This window comes from Equus przewalskii, chromosome 18 (assembly GCF_037783145.1).
Source record: "Equus przewalskii isolate Varuska chromosome 18, EquPr2, whole genome shotgun sequence".
In the NCBI taxonomy this organism is placed as follows: domain Eukaryota; kingdom Metazoa; phylum Chordata; class Mammalia; order Perissodactyla; family Equidae; genus Equus; species Equus przewalskii.
The window spans coordinates 40518627-40535302 of NC_091848.1; the positions used below are offsets into that span (position 1 = coordinate 40518627).

The window sequence follows — 16676 nt, forward strand, 5'->3', positions numbered from 1 at the left end:
ACAGTCCTGTCATTTGCTGTGAGTCTCAGGTGGGCCTTAGCAACCCAGCTGTCCACTCTGCTACTGCATACCTCAGCATACCATGTTTATCCATCTGTACTTGACCTCTTCCTGCTTGCCCGGAGTTCTGCTATGAATTCTGGTCCATTTGACCAGAGTGCAAACTCTTTACCTGGATCCTAGCAGCACTTTCCCATTTCCTCCCTGTATCCCCAGACTCAGCCTGGGCATGGATTTGAATAAACAGATCTTTGAAAGTCATGATCTTGTCCCTTCCTGACTTTAGTACTAGCATTGCCTGGAAACAGTTCCCATCTTATAGAGCGATCTCCCTTAAGTACCACCATGGAAGTGAGCCAATAGTCTTAAAATAATGTCTCAGTTTATCTAGGCAGGTGGGGTGTAAGTGGGGCTAATATCAATCTGGGGGACAAGGCATGGTAGCAGACATTCAAAGTCAGATGGTTGCCATCTGTAGTAGTGACTTAGTTTGAGACCATCTGTTCATTCTTGGCAGGTGTGGTGACTGGGTCTCAACTCCTAGGAAAAGACAGATAAGAGCTAGGCCTTACTTAATTGGGCTGGTGTTCACAGGAGGTCTCCAGTTCTAATAGGCTACCAGCTTGCCAGGCAGGGAAACTCAAATGGGTGCCTGCTTCTACAGACCAGTTCAACACAGGCTGGGGCGAAGAGGGCATAGCTTTTTAAACTGTGGGTCTCAAGGAACTAGTTATTTGATATCAATTTAGAGGGTCTCTACAAGCATTTTTTTTTCCTTTTTCTCCCCAAAGCCCCCCAGTACATAGCTGTATATTCTTCGCTGTAGGTCCTTCTAGTTGTGGCATGTGGGACGCTGCCTCAGCGTGGCCTGATGAGCAGTGCCATGTCCGCGCCCAGGATTCGAACCAATGAAACACTGGGCCACCTGCAGCGGAGCGCGCGAACTTAACCACTCGGCCACGGGGCCAGCCCCTACAAGCATTTTTTAATGAAATGAAATATAGAGGAGAACAGAAAGTATCAAAGTATATCTACTGTATTAAGGAGAAGTATGTTTTATGAAAATTTTCTTCAGTTACATATGTTCGTATGTGTACTATCTCTGAGATATGGGAGAAACGGGAACTGTGGGATGGAGAGGGAGATTTATTTTCATTTTCAGTTTGAAATTTTTACCACATGCAGAAGATAAAAATATAAGCAACAGAAAAATATTTATGATAACTATAATGGACAAAAGCTCAATACTCAAAATAAATAAATCCTGCAAGAAAACCACAATTACGAGAAGATAGATCTGTTATTACAGCATTGTTTGTGACGACAACAAATTGGAAATGATTCAAATTTCTATTAATGAAAAACTAAATAAACTATGGTTCATACTACTTCGAACAACTATGCAGTTGTTAAAAAGAGTGAGAAAGATCTATATGTACTAACATGAAAAAATATCTAAGATGTATCTTTCAATGAGAAAGTAAGTTCCAGAATAAGGTGTATGTTATGATGGCAATTTATTTATTCAACAAATATTTATTTAGCACCTACTAAGTGCTAGATACCATCAACTATTGGGGATCCAGAAAAAAATAAAACAAAAAAAATTCCTGACTCTTGGGTCTTAAGCTCTAACGGTGGAGACAAAAAATAAATAAATTTTCTAGTATAGAAGTGAAATATACAAAGGAAAAAATAAATCAGGGAAGGAGAATATAGAGTCTCAGGAGATGAAGGTCACACTTTTAAATAGGGCGATGGGGAAGACCTTCCGCAGAAGGTGACATTTAAGCAGACTTGAAAGAGGAGAGAGAACAAACCATGTAGATACTGGAAGAAGAGCTTTCCAGACAAAGGGAACAACAAATCAATGGCTCTGAAGAAGGAGCATGCCTGGATTGTTCAAGGAACAGCAGAGGCCAGTGTGGTAGGAACAGAATAAGCATTGCTTTTATAAATTGAAAAATATGGATATACACATATGTAATAAATACTTAGACTCCATGGGCAAGTGGACACTAGCTATGACTAAATAATTCACATGAGAAGGAACAAAACCTCAAAACAACATTTAGAACATTTATCTAGCTTCTCTAATGAAAAACCAAATATTCAAGTCAGGCATTCTTCCCAACATGTCCCCTTGTCATACACCTGCCATGCGGTAATGTCATTCCTTGTATCCCTACCTAGTGTGTGAGCTTTGTGAGTGTAGAAACTGTTTCTGTGCCTGTTGTGTTTACAGTTTTAGCACTGCTCCTGACACTCATGGGCACGCATAATGGCCTGCTGTTCTATGGTGCTCACCAGAGGCCAGGGACAGTTCAAAGCACTGAACTCATTTAATCTTCACAATATGCCTTTGAGATAGGTATCGACATTGTTGTCATTTTAAACATAGAGTACTGAGACACAAAGAAAGTAACTTACTGAAAGTCATAGGTCAGAGCAAGAATTTGAACCCAGGAAGTCTGGTACCAGAGTCGACTTAAACCATTATAATGCTTTTTAATAATATGCTCAATAAATTCATCGGTATGACATAAAACTTAATATTTATCAGGCTAAAATAAAAGGAATAAAACCCTTTGCTGGAGAGGCTGTGGGAAAACAGGCACACTGGTCCATTCCTCAGAACACAGTGCCTTAGAATCTTTCAGGAGAGTAGTCAGTCAGTATGGGCAAAAGTATTAGAACTGTTTATCCTTTGGATGTACAACTTCTTTCGGTAAGGCATAAAGAGATAACTTAAAACAAACAAAAAAGTTACGTGAATAATCATATTTGTATCTGTACCATTTATAATAAGGAAAAACAGGACGCAACCTAAATGCCCTGAGTCAAGGACTGGATTTGCAAAATATAAGGTAATTCAATGTGAGCATATAACGATTAAAATGATAACTTTGTGATCTATATTTATGTATCTAAATGTGCATAGGAAATAAAACTAAGTGGAAAAAGAACCAAACTAATGTGTACACAGGCGTAAAACCTTATATTTTTGCAATGATAAATAAGGATTAAGAGTTTTATATAAACAGTTAGCTATGTTAATACCACAAACTCTGTGATTTGTTTTCCATAAAATTTTTTTTAAATGTGTAATTACAAGGACAGTAATGTACGTTATCCCTCAATAAGCCTGAATTCATGAGGTAAGTGCTATAAAGGCCATTTCCTCTAAGAACGAATTTGGGAGTGTTGGTAGCTGCCAGTATGTGCACATCCGGGCCTGGGGTTAGGATGGTAGAACAGTTCTTTCAACCCTGCTCCTAGGTGGAGAGAACTTAATTTAGTCTGAAATCAGAATCTCCAGAGAAGTGACCCATGCTTCTGTACATGGAGAAAAAACTCTAAAGAAATTCTGATAAGCAGCTATGTTTGAGAGTAATGGCAATGATACTTGGACAAACTTATATCTATAAAATAAAGGATTTAAACCTTTTAGTTTAGCTAATTTGATTGATATGAAGTGCTATTTTCTAGCTGATAGATTTATTGAATTTATTCATTAAAAGGCACTTTTAGGTGCATACGTTTTAAAGAAGCAGCAGAAAAATGCTAGCAAAAGACTAGAAACAATCTAAATATCCATCATTTTCAGACTGGTCAAATAAATAATTGTACTTCCACACAATGGAAAAGTATGCTGCTGTTTTAAAAAATGAAGGAGAACTTCATGTACAAATAGGAAGCGTCTCAAAGATATATTGTTAAAAGATAAATGTGAGATACAGAACAATATGTCCATTATGTTACAGTATGCCCCTCCCCCAGCTTGTATATTCATAGACTCTCCCTGGAAGGAGACACCAGCAACTGGTAAGTAGTTGCCTCTGGGTACGGGACTAGGTTGATTGAGGTTACAGTGATTAGATAAAAGGGGAAATTGGCTTTTAATTATACACCCTTGTATGTATTAATACTTAAAAAATAAAATATGAACAATTAGGTACAAATGGAATCCTAATCTACCTAAATTTCATCCATTATTAATCATTGCCAAATTATCAGGGATGTCAACCCAGATCTAAGAATTCACTGCAAATCTTTTGCAGGCCTCATTCACTTCACTGCTTTGGTTCCAAGGCTGTTCTGTTGGTCTTTCTTCCAGTGTTGAGCTTTTAATTAGTTGTTTGTCCTATTTTCTCTCTGGGAATGTATCTGTTCTGTATCTTGAAGCATTCTCATTTCAGCTACCTGGGGCTTCCTGGTGGTGTAATCAGTAAGAGAAGAGGCCTTTGTTCTTTTTCCACTGACCTAAAGAGGTCAGAGAGACACCCAGCAAAGCAAATAAACAAACATACCCCAGAGTCCTGTATCATCAGAATACTTGGAAGCATCTTTTCTTAGGGTCTCATCCACTCAAGCATTTCTTTTAACAACCAGAATTTCTTTTTTTTTTTTCTGCTTTATCTCTCCAAACCCCCCCATACATAGTTGTATATCTTAGTTGCAGGTCCCTCTAGTTGTGGGATGTGGGACGCTGCTCCAATGTGACCTGATGAGCGGTGCCATGTCCGTGCCCAGGATCTGACCCCTGCGCCGCCACAGCGGAGCGCACGAACTTAACCACTCAGCCGTGGAGTCGGCCCCACAACCGGAATTTCTTCTAGCAAGCTTTATGAATCCTAACAGGTACCAGCACTTTTGTGTAATGGAACTTCTTTATTGAGCAGTGAAGTATTGAGGATTTACAATGAATTGGTTGCTAAAGATTTCCTGAAAAAGATTTCAAGAGGGCATTTTAAGCACAATTTGAACATAACATATTTTGGTAAAAAATAGTATAATATCCAAACCCACAGAATGTACAACATCAAGAGTGAACTGTAATGTAAACTATGGACTTTGGGTGACTATGATGTGTCAGTGTAGGTTCATCAGTTGTTACGAATGTGCCACTCTGGTGCAGGATGTTGATAGTGTGAGAACCTGCCTTGCAGAATGCCTGGCATATAGAAGATCAGCCATGAATGTGAATTCTTCTAGTTTTTGGGGAGGATTCTGGGAAACTTTGTCAATGTTTCCCCGTTTGTGGCTCTTTTGCTCTGAATTCTGCTCTGAGTCAACACAATCCTGAAGAACTCTTAGATTACATGAGAAGTCTTTTTGAGAAGGTTCTTATGCTTCTGCCTGGTATATCTCTTTTGGTGCCACTCTTAGCTTCAGACATGATGGTACCTGCCATTTAGGCCACATGACCTCATGAGCACATGACCTTTGGTGAACAGACCAGACATTAGCTTAGAGCAGTGGTTCTCAAAGTGAGGTCTCCAGACCAGCATCATCATCAACACCTGAGAATTTGTTAAAAGTGCAAATTTTCAGGCCCTACTCCAGACACACTGGATCAGAAACTCTGGAAGTGGGATCCAGTAATCTGTGCTGTAACAAATCCTCCGGATGATTCTGATGCATGCTAAAGTTTGAGAATTAATATTGGAGCAAAAGATGAAGGAAGAAGCCAACTGCTTGCTAATGCCTGGAGCAATTCAGCAATGTTGCAGGAAAATGAAAAGTTCAGAAGAAAATTGGCAAGTCAGGGAGGGGCGGAGACGGGCAGTGAGGATGAAAAGGGTAAAGCGTACATTGCAGGGCTTGGAGCCAAAAACATATCCCTAAAGGGCAAAGGAGGGGATGTCAGCTCAGAGGAAGAGAACCTAAAGCCCTGGGGATATATTGCAGGTGTGTGTGTGTGTGTGTCTCCTTTTTGAAAACCAAAAAAGGAAAGATCTCTCTCAGCCAAGGACTATAATAGGGGTAAGACTCTGAGGTGGCTGTGAACCTCTCCAAGGCAGGGTAGGCAGGACTCCTTAAAAGAATTTTGAAGAATTATGTTCTTTCTAATACTTTTGTTTTTAAAGAATTTCTCTCTCTCTCTCTCTTTCTCTCCTTTCTTTCTTGCTGCTTTTTGATAAGGAAGATTGGCCCTGTGCTAACATCTGTTGCCAATCTTCCTCTATTTTTTTCTCCCCAAAGCCGCAATACATAGTTGTATGTCCTAGTGGTAAGTTGCGCTAGTCCTTCTGTGTGGGATGCTGCCATAGCATGGCTTGATGAGCAGTGTGTAGGTCCACTCCCAGGATCCAAACCGGTGAACCCTGGGCCACCAAAGTGGAGCGTATGAACTTTAACCACTTGGCCACAGGGCCAGCCCCTCTAATACATGTTTAAGTTGACATTTAAATTTTTTCATAATAAGTTTAAAAAGTTGAAAAGGATACAATTCTGGCAAGTTATAAGTAAATCTGTTTTATCGCTCTTAAACTTTACAATGATATCTAAATGCCAAATCTTGATACCTATGCCATCAATTTTAAAAGTTTGTAACAAGCTCTTCTGTCACAGTTGAAAATTTTATCTGGCTTATTTTTCCTCCTTGGATTTGTATTTTCATCCCACTTCCTCCACAGATTTTAACCTGATGTAACGTATTTCTATGTTTGGAAGTCTTTTATTGATCATCCTAGCATTCTTCAACAATAGTATATACATGTGTAAACTGAAAGTTTAAAATATTTCCTGTGACTAAAGCTCTTAGTGTTAAAAAGTTTCTTTTGCATTGAGCACTAAAACAATTATTAGGAGTGCACAATTGAGCAAAAGTGTACATTATTATGAATTTTAATAAGCTTATTAAACCTAAAAAGGAAAATTTTGTTGGAACTACATTCATAATGAGATTGATTGAGAGGCAGTTTATAGGATCTTGATTAAAGGAATTGTCACAATGTCCCTCTGTTTGTTGCTTTGGAAGTTTAACACTTAAGGGTGATGCACAACTGTGAGATTTGAAATGTCGTTCTTTGACAAAGTAGAAGAATCACTGTGATATGTGAGGAGAAAAATTAAACTCTCAACTGCAAGTGCGTATCCAGATCAACTATAGGAAAGAGTTCATGTGGAACTTGAGGATCTGGAAGTCAGTTCCCTTAAAACTGCCCATGCCCCTGTACCAGTTGGAAAGTCTTTACATACCTCTAGGGGTACCTCATTTGAAGACCCTGTGTATGAAAAGGGCTCTGGCCTGGAAGTCAGAAGACTTGGGTTTGCTTTGAATTTTATTTCTGTCACATTAGCTATGGAAACTTGTGCAGAGGGGAGGGAGTCCACATTTTTTGAGTTTCTACCGTATCCCAGGCATGGACTAGATGCATCACCTGTTATTCATTCAACACACACAGCAACTATATGAGACAGATGTGATGACCGTTAGCCCCATTTTTAGATGGGAAAACTGAGGCTCAGGAGATGAAGAGCCTAGCTTAATGTCATACAGTTAGGTAACAATGAATGCAGGATTCAGTCTCAGCTCTGCAATCACTCCGTCACAATGTTTCCTTGAACAAATCATTTTCCCACTATGGGCCTCAGTCACCTATAAAACTGAGGGAAATGAGCTGGAAGAATCATAAAATCACTTCCAGGGTTGACTTCCTATAAATCTGTGTGCAGCGGAGGCCAGGGCCAGAGGTGAAAGGGGCTTCCCAGAGATTCACACCCCAAGGGATTAGATGACGATGTGGAAGAGATCCAGAAATTTACCACACCTAGTGGTGATTCCTACAGAATGTATGTTGGGTTAAACTCTAAACAGCTTGACCTGGCATCCAGCCCAGGAAGAATTTGGTGAGACCTGATCTCAAAAAAAAATTACTGGGCATCTAATAATGGACACCTACAAGGGAATCACGAAAAAAAAAAAACCCAAGAAAATACGTGGAGCCCTATTTGGATTCAATGAAATCTAGCCATAAAAATCTATTTCCATTTTTCTCATTGATATACTGAGATCTGTTGAACACCCGGTACAGTCATAAGGCTTATGAAGTGCCTAATTCAAGAGTCAGTTCAAAATTACAGTGAAATGGTAATTAACTTCATATTATATTTTAGAATATGTGGATCATATGACTCTCATATGGACTCATATGGGCTTGTTTCTTTTTACTTTACAGGTAGTGTATGACAGCTTCTCAAAATAGCAGTCTACATTTTCTGCTTTGACTTCATTGCTACAAATTACTCCTTAATATTTAACTACTTGCAACTTGGCTCCAACTTCATTGGAATTATTTTCTCCAAGGTCACCAAACTACCTCTTTATTGATAGACTCAGTAACATCTTAAGAATTTTTGTCCTCCAGGAGCTTTCTGCTGCATTTGATGTGACTGATTTTATCTTCTTCTTTGTGCAATAATGTCCAGCTTTGGCTGACCCAACATTATGCTCATTAGGTTTTCCTCATACCCTCTTTTTTTCTTTTTTTTGAGGAAGATTAGCCCTGAGCTAACTGCTGCCCATCCTCTCTTTTTGCTGAGGCAGACTGGCCCTGAGCTAACATCCATGCCCATCTTCCTCTACTTTTTTTTAATACGTGGGACGCCTACCACAGCATGGTGTGCCAAGCGGTGCCATGTCCATACCCGGGATCCGAACCGGTGAACCCCAGGCTCCAGAGAAGCAGAACGTGCAAACTTAACCACTGCGCCACCTGGCTGGCCCCTCCTCATACCGTCTGAGCACTCTTCTTTCTCCTTCTGGGAGATTCTTCCTCCAAATACCCATCATATGTGGCCCTTGTTAAAGGTTTTGTTCTTAGCCATGTCTCTTTTTTACTTTAGGTGAACTTGAACATTCTCATTCTCTAGGGAAAGCTTCTAGCATCTCTGAGGATGATTCACAAATCTACATTTCAGCTTTGTGCTCCAAAGCCAAATGTCCAACTGCTTCTAAATATCCTTAGGCGTTCACATTCAACATGTCCCAAACCAAATACTTCATTATCACCTTAAAGTCTGCCCCTGAATTTCCTAATTCTGATAACGGACCCACCATTCTCTCAGTCATCCAGACTAGAAATCCTGCTATCTTTGACTTTTCCCAATATGGTTCTATATAGTAACTAGAAAAAAAATATGTAAAAGCTTAAGAAGAGTTGTATGCTTGCTTTGGAGACAGTGAAGTAGGGAGAAACTGGGAATTCACTCCTAATTCATAAGTGGTCTGGAGGGTGAGGCAGCCACTGAGAGAGCGTGCTGGCAGTCACTACATCAGTGAATTGCAAGTTCTGTTGGTAATGCCTCCAATATGTTTCTCTTTCTGTCTCTTCCTTTCCGGCCACACTGCACTAGTTTAGTACCTTGTGTCATTTGTCCTGGATTATTGTAATAGCCTCCTAGATGTAAGGCCGTGGGCTGGATTCTCAACATCTTCCTGCACAAGTCAGGACAAGAGAGATGCGAGCAAGCAGTAAAACTTAGCCGCGGGTAGAGAGAGTGGGAAGGAGGGTGGTTAGCTGACGATTAGAGAAACATAAGGCAACAGTGTGCAGTGGACCTCAACAAAGTTGGTGCTGTCTTGGGTCACAGTTTCAGACCTAGAATGAGAAAGGTGATCAGACCTCTCTAGTTGGAGGGTGTCACAAAGTTGGATCACTGCCTTCTGTTCTTGCAACAACACATGAAAAGAAATAGAGACAAGGGGCTGGCCAAGTGGCGCAGAGGTTAAGTTCCTGCATTCCACTTTGGCGGTCTGGGGTTTGCAGGTTCGGATCCCGGGTGTGGACCTACACACCACTTGTCAAGCCATGCTGTGGCGGGCGTCCCACATATAAAGTAGAGGAAGATGGGCACGGATGTTAGCTCAGGGCCAATCTTCCTCAGCAAAAAGAGGGGATTGGCAGCGGATGTTAGCTCAGGGCTAATCTTCCTAAAAAAAAAAGAGACAATATGGAGTTTATTTGAGAGAGTCATCAGGGTAATGAAGGGCCCTAAAGTTATATCTCATGAAGAATGTTGACTAACTGGAGATATTTAACTTGGAGAAAATACAACAGAGAGATTATGGTTGGCTTCATATATATAAAAAACTATCTTGTGGAAATCACCTAAGAACTTTATAAATGTCAGTGTTGTCCTGAGATGGAATGCATTCATTTCAACAGATATTTGTTGTATGCCTGCTCTGTGCCAGGCACTGAGGATATGTGATAAGCAAGACAGTCCCTATCATCATGGAACTTGATTTCTGATCTGACAGACAACAAGCGAATGAACAAATACGTAAATGAGTAATATAAATTCCAGAAAGTGATGGGATCAGATGCTAGGAGTATGTGAGCCTAGATTTTGGGACCACTTGGCAGGAAGGTTTTAGAAGAGATTTAAGCATTAGATGGATTATTGGATCAGATGACCTTAGGGGACCCTTCAACCCCAAGAATTTATGATTCTGCTTTTCTACTATTATCTACCAAATTAGGACTTCCTCTCAGATACCCTAAGGCTTAGAAACCCCCAACTCCTTGCTATTCCAGGAACAAGCCCTGTACTGCGGTTAGTGAGTCAGCAATGACTCAGTGTGAGTATTTGCCCATGTGGTTCATTTGCCTGGAATGCCTTTCTCTAACTTCTCTGCCTCTCAAAATCCTCCTTGTCCAACAAGGCTTAACCCAAAGATAAACTTTTTAATCAAGATTTCTGGGTACCCTGAAATATGTTGTTCCCCACTCTGGCCCAGCAACACTCAGCTTGTAACACTATTAAAGCCCTCACTGTGTTTTACTTGTATTGGAGTTCACTATTTCTCAGTCTGCTTCCCTACTAGCTTCTGATTTTCTTGAGGGCAGGGACCAAATCTTCCTTCTTTTATAATGGTCCATAGTGCGAATCTCCTAGTCATTGCTTTGCACTCAGAAGATATTCAACAAATAAATGAATGTGACTCCAGGCAATAAATACGTTCATTATTATCTGAAGTGAATTAGACATGACCATTGCTTTAAGTAGGAAAAGGAATAACCTATTGGTTTAACCAAGAATCTTCTCTCCCAATCTCTGCTATATCCCTCTCTGCTTACTAGCTATGTAGCCCTGAGCACATTGCCTAACATCTTAATGCCTCAGTTTCTTCGTGTATACAATGGCAATAATAATAGTACATACTTCATAAGATTTTTGCAAGGATGAACAATCCCCATCAAGAGGCTAGGTCAGCACCTACCACATAATTAGCCCTCACTAAATATTAGCAATTATTATTATAATGATGATTAGGCATTCCTGCCCTCCAGTAGCTTTAAAAGTATGGTTTCATAGGAAGAAACAAGAATTTTTGAACAGAAATTACAAAAGAACGCAGATGACTGATTTTATATTAGGTAAAGCTTCCATCATCCCTATTAGGCAAAGACAATTTGACATATAAAATTAAGAGGGAAGCCCCTACTTGTGTTGACTTGGAAAATAGTGTAATAGAAGAACTAACTATAGTTACCAGCAAGAGCCCCTGTAGGGGATGGGCCTTAGAGACAACCTCCCCTCTATGGAAGAGAAAGAGATGGTTCAGAGAGGTTCAGTGGTTTGCTCAAGGTCACACAGCTGACTGTCAGAATGGGGAGACTAACGTTAACCTTCCAGGTCTGCCTGGATCCTTAGCCCCTGCTCTTTCCACTGCACCCTGCTGCCTTCCAGTTGCATGGCTGAAGACACCACAGATTGGAGATGCAGTTAGTCCAAAGCCTCACAGGCCCCAATTCTTCATTGCTAGCACTGTATGGGCAGCAAGCCTGATTTCAGACTCTTGGGGCTGAGGCTGCTGATTCTCTTCCGGGCGTAGGGAGAACTGACTCACAGGCTCAGGCAGGCTGGGCCCTGCAGGGGGAGGTTCTCTGGGGCTCCATCTCTGAAGGCTGGGGACATGGCAGAGGTAAAAGATCTGAGGTCTGTCTGACGTGCATTTAACCCAGGAGAGGGAAGAGAGCATGACATGGTTCTGTATCTAATGTGTCCAGAAGACAATCCCTGGAATGGACCAAGACGTACCCAAAATGCCAAAGCCGAGGAAAAGGATGTGTGACTTATGCTTGGAGCAAGAAGCAACAATCAGAAAGGATAGACCTCATGGCCTTGCTCTTTGAGAAGTGGGTGTAATGTTAACGAAAAATTGAAAGGAGTTAGAGTTACTCTGATCCCAAGCAAGGGAACGGTGTTCAACAGCTGAGGTTAGAATAAACAGAGAGGAGGAACTGAAGCCCACCCGAGAGGGGAGGTGGTACAAGCACATCTTGCAGGTTTTTTTGAGTCTTGGGCTTAAAAGAATTATATGCCAAGAGACTGATTGGCTAACATTGACCTTTATATTATTAATACATTATATTTAGATAGACCTTTTCACTTATAAACACTTCTCGTTTCATAGTCAACAAATTCAATTTAATAAACGTTTATTAAGTTTTTGCTTATGCAAAGCGCAATCACTGTTCTCCACTCAAATTGGATGACACGATCTGTGAAGTCTTCCCCAAATATAGATCCAGTGCACCCTGCTTCTTGTCCTGGGTCACAAAGGGCTCTTGGTGCACCTCTGCCACGTGCCAGGAAAGAGGGAGGCCTTGGACGAAATGCAGCATCTTCCTGAAGAGTCAATTACTTGAGGATTTGTCTGGATGCTTGTAGGGGTAGGGGTGGGGGGTGCATTTCTGTATTGAGGCAAACAACCATTTTCCATTTTGTGGAGTACAGGGCAAAGTCTGCTCCTTTGAGCTTTGTTATGGGAAGATCCCAGTGTAATAGGGATGTTTCTTTAGTGGTGAAGTCTGAAAAGTATTAAATCTTAACCTGGACACTTAGACTAATGAACTTACTTGTAGGCATATTAAAACTTCATTGATTTAGGCTCCATTTATTTGGAATTTTTAATAATTTGCATAAGTACTATAGTCTATGTAAACGTGAAAACAATGATGAGAGCTATTTTATTTTTTTAAGTTCCATGGTGATGATTTAAATATTAAAGAAAATTTATTTAAAAAACACCCTCAGATTATAATGAGTAATTTGCATTCAAATACTTAATACACGAATTGTAAGTATTCTTATCTACTCATCAAAGCAGATTCGGAAAGTTGATCAGTCTCACTTTGAATTACATTATGTATTTGAACATTTACAAAACTTCCTTTGATTTTCTTTAACAATATTCTTATAATCAAGGGTTTTCCTTCACTTTTTTCCTCTTCCTGCCATTCGTGATAATCAGTAAGGTTTAAATCACTAACCACCTCCCATTTTCTACCACATAAACCTTCTAAAGAGGGTGTGGTTTCCTAGCTTCCAGTTGGACAAGTTGTAACAGGGTCATTGTACTGACGTTCCCCAATACGGTTACCCTTATGACCTTGTTAACTTCAATTCAGAGGAAAAACTCAGCAAACAATAATAACCCAATGGGCCATTCCCCAGAGTAACCCTGACACACCTGTTAATCATTTCTTGCCCTGAACCATTCATTCTATTTAGATAGAAGAAATTGTCACAAATTTCCCTTCCAAAGCCAGGAGAACAAAAGTTTCCAGATTAATTCCCAGCTTTAGTGAATTCCCTATTAAGAGGGGGGCAAATTCTACATAAAGATCCTTTGCTTCAAACACAGTATGTTGTAAGCACATTGAGTTTTTAATTCTCAATATTGCTTCATGCATCATTTATCCCATGCCACGCTGTTCTCTGCATACCAGTCAGTTCTACTCATCCCGTCCCAGTGCTCAGGACTGGAGGAACAAATTGTGTGGGGAATAGAAAGCACGTTTTCTTGGCCACAATGGAAGGGCTGTGTGTGGCATATATACCACCTCACTTCTCTGGGCTTTAGTTTCCCCGACTATGAAATGCAGGGGTTGGAATGAGCACCACCTTTTTGATGACTGCTGGCTTCAACAGTACCTGCTTCTCCAAAGTGAGACAGGAAGAGGTGAGATTGGAAAGGTGGTGGAGGCTGCTGGATGACTGGCGGGTGGGTAGTTGAAGGAGGACTTTGAATGCAAGACTGAGAGCTTACATTTCCTGCAGCAAACAGGGAATCAATTTAGGTTCCTGAGCAGCTGGGTGAAGTGATGACGGTGGCGTGAAAGTTAGATCAATCTGACAAGTGTGCAGGATGCACTCGAGTGGATTTAGGGATGTCACACATACACAGTAATAGCAAAGTCAGGGCAAACATCTCTTCACTACTTTTCCCTCCCAGAATGGAAGAGATTCTACTCTAGTCTTATTGAAAAGAGCAAATTAAATGAAAACTATAATCCTAAGGAAAAATTCAGGGCTGAACTTTTCGTTATCTTCCAACAATCGTCCTCACCCACGTCCCCTACGTGAATACAGGCATTTAAAGTTTTCAAACAGTTTTCACAGGTGCTGTCTCACTTCATCCCTTCAAAAACCGAGTATTTTCCAACAACAGAAGAAGTAAGACCAAGAAGCAACTAATCACAGACTCTTTTTGGTAACCTGGCTACATTAACATTTCGTTATGGAAAGGTTTGCTCAGCTGATGGCTACTCAGAGCAGGTACTCTTGGGCCGTAAGCCATGAGTGATGAAGCATGGAATCCACCTCCTGAGGTCAGCTGACTGGCAAGTGGATCCCTGACCTCCTGGACATCCTCAAGAGTGTACATTGGCTCAGTTATGCTGCCCAACCTTTTGGGAGATGAGACTGCCTCCCACAGCAAAGTGCTTTTCAGGACCATTATCCTCTTATCTGAAGGTAGACTGGGCACCTGTCATATGGTAGCAATCCATAGGCAAGGAAATAGGTTTCATTTTTTATTTTATTTATTTATTTATCTTTGAGGAAGACATGAGCTAACTACTGCCAATCCTCCTCTTTTTGCTGAGGAAGCCTGGCCCTGAGCTAACATCCATGCCCATCTTCCCCTGCTTTATACGTGGGACGCCTACCACAACACGGCTTTTGCCAAGCGGTGCCATGTCCACAACCAGGATCCGAACCGGCGAACCCCGGGCTGCTGAGAAGCCCAATGTGCGCACTTCACCGCTGCGCCACAGGGCCGGCCCCGGAAATAAGTTTCAAATGACCCGATAATTCCCATTGATAGGTAGTGCCTACTTACCATGCTGTGTTGATTGACAAGGACCCTGAAACTGAGTTTTCTATTATCCATGTCTTCCATGGGTACAGAAATGGAATAAATGGTGCCATGGGTCAGCTATGCCTACCCTATGCCTTAGCACTTAGGGCCTAAAACTCCCACCCAAGGATTTACCCTTACTGTGGTTTCTGATGTGCCAGGTCATTAAGTTGGTGCCATGCGCAGGTACTACTACGTATTTTGCTTTCAGCACAGTCTTCAGCAGGTCTCTCATCAACTGTCTGGAAGGTCATCTCTAATACCCTCTGCCGTCTGGGTTATGTGAGGCTCCTTTGCTATCCACGATGGAGTTTGATATTTTTGGCAAATCGTCATTTGGCTGTCAGCATAGTATGCATCCTCTTCCTAAAGCAAGATAATCCTACTTTTGGCAGGGAACAAGTTGTTTCTTTCAGAAGCATCATGAGGCCTCCTTCATAAGTTGTCATTTGGATGCCAGTAGGTTATGGTCTCAACATTAAAGTTCAAGGCAAGGGACCAGTCTTCTAAATGGGCACCTGGCAAAAGCACTGAAGTTTGTCCCTAGATTCACTAGGTCCTGGGCCACTTTCCAAAGGAAAAAATATCTATTAGATAGCTTGACGAGGCTTCAAACAGTCTCTAAAATTTGCAACTTTTGACTCACTCACTTTGGAGATAGCTTTTACTGTGTCTTTGCCAAAATCCTATACGTTACCACTCCCTGCAAAAGTACAAAATATCAATGTGGATTATCCCAATTTTGTTTATACTTTTTTCACGAGGGAGATTCCAAACTACTGCTCATTTTTTTGAGGAAGATTACCCCTGAGCTAACATCTGCTGCCAGTCCTCCTCTTTTTGCTGAGGAAGATTGGTCCTGAGCCAACATCTGTGCCCATCTTCCTCTACTTTATGTGTGGGACGCCTGCCACAGCATGGCTTGATAAGCAGTGCACAGGTCTGCACCCAGGATCCAAACGAGCGAACCCTGGGCCTCTGAAGCAGAGCGTGCAAACTCAACCACCGCACCACCTGGCCGGCTCCTAGTGCTCAATTTTTAATTGTATCAGCAAGTAATGCAAATCTTAACTTAGAAGAATACATGTCTCTGTGCCAGCTCTTGGCTTCCAGAGTGATCATCACAGTGACCTCAGGTTGCTCCTCTAAGACGCTCTTGGCATCAGGACAATGGCTGTTTTGCCTCCAAAATAAACATTAATATCTCCATATCTTCTAATACCTTTAATGCCTGATTTCCTTAGCTTAATTATTCTTTTATCTATTCAAAATTACTCTGCAACCTCACCTCCCCTTCATAATTCTGATTCTACATAGTTACAGAGGACTTTAATGACTTCATAATGATAAATACAATATCATTTTGCAGTCTGTAAAAAAATTGATATAATGGTCTACAGTTTACCTTCTTGAACCATTCTTTCTTCTGTTTTCGCCTCTTCTTCACAATCCTTAAAAGTGAGGGAGTCGACATCTCAACTCTCTGTTCTCTAATTCTGCTCAGTTTCTCAAGTGCTTCATTCGTCCTTACAGAGTTAGTGGCCAATTTCATGTGGATAATCTCTTGTTCTCTTAATGTAGCTCCAGATTTCTTTCTAGGCAGTGGCCTTGCACCTCCTGCTGTTTTCTGTGTGTGGCAGATATCCTATTGAAATTTTTAAAATAAATAGCCTTAAAGTGGCCTGGGGTAACTGTAGTTTTGGTCTTCCCAGGGTGCTGTCCCAGCTCTTCATCTTTT

The 16676-nt window shown here is 41.0% G+C and overlaps 1 long non-coding RNA gene across 1 annotated transcript; it reads left to right on the forward strand.

The window, feature by feature from the left end:
- The first annotated feature begins 4456 nt into the window (after positions 1-4456).
- LOC139077030 (uncharacterized) lies at positions 4457-8608 on the forward strand. The gene is made up of 2 exons (XR_011529179.1): positions 4457-4641; positions 7965-8608. It is a non-coding gene; the product is annotated as an uncharacterized lncRNA (long non-coding RNA).
- Positions 8609-16676: the final 8068 nt, after the last annotated feature.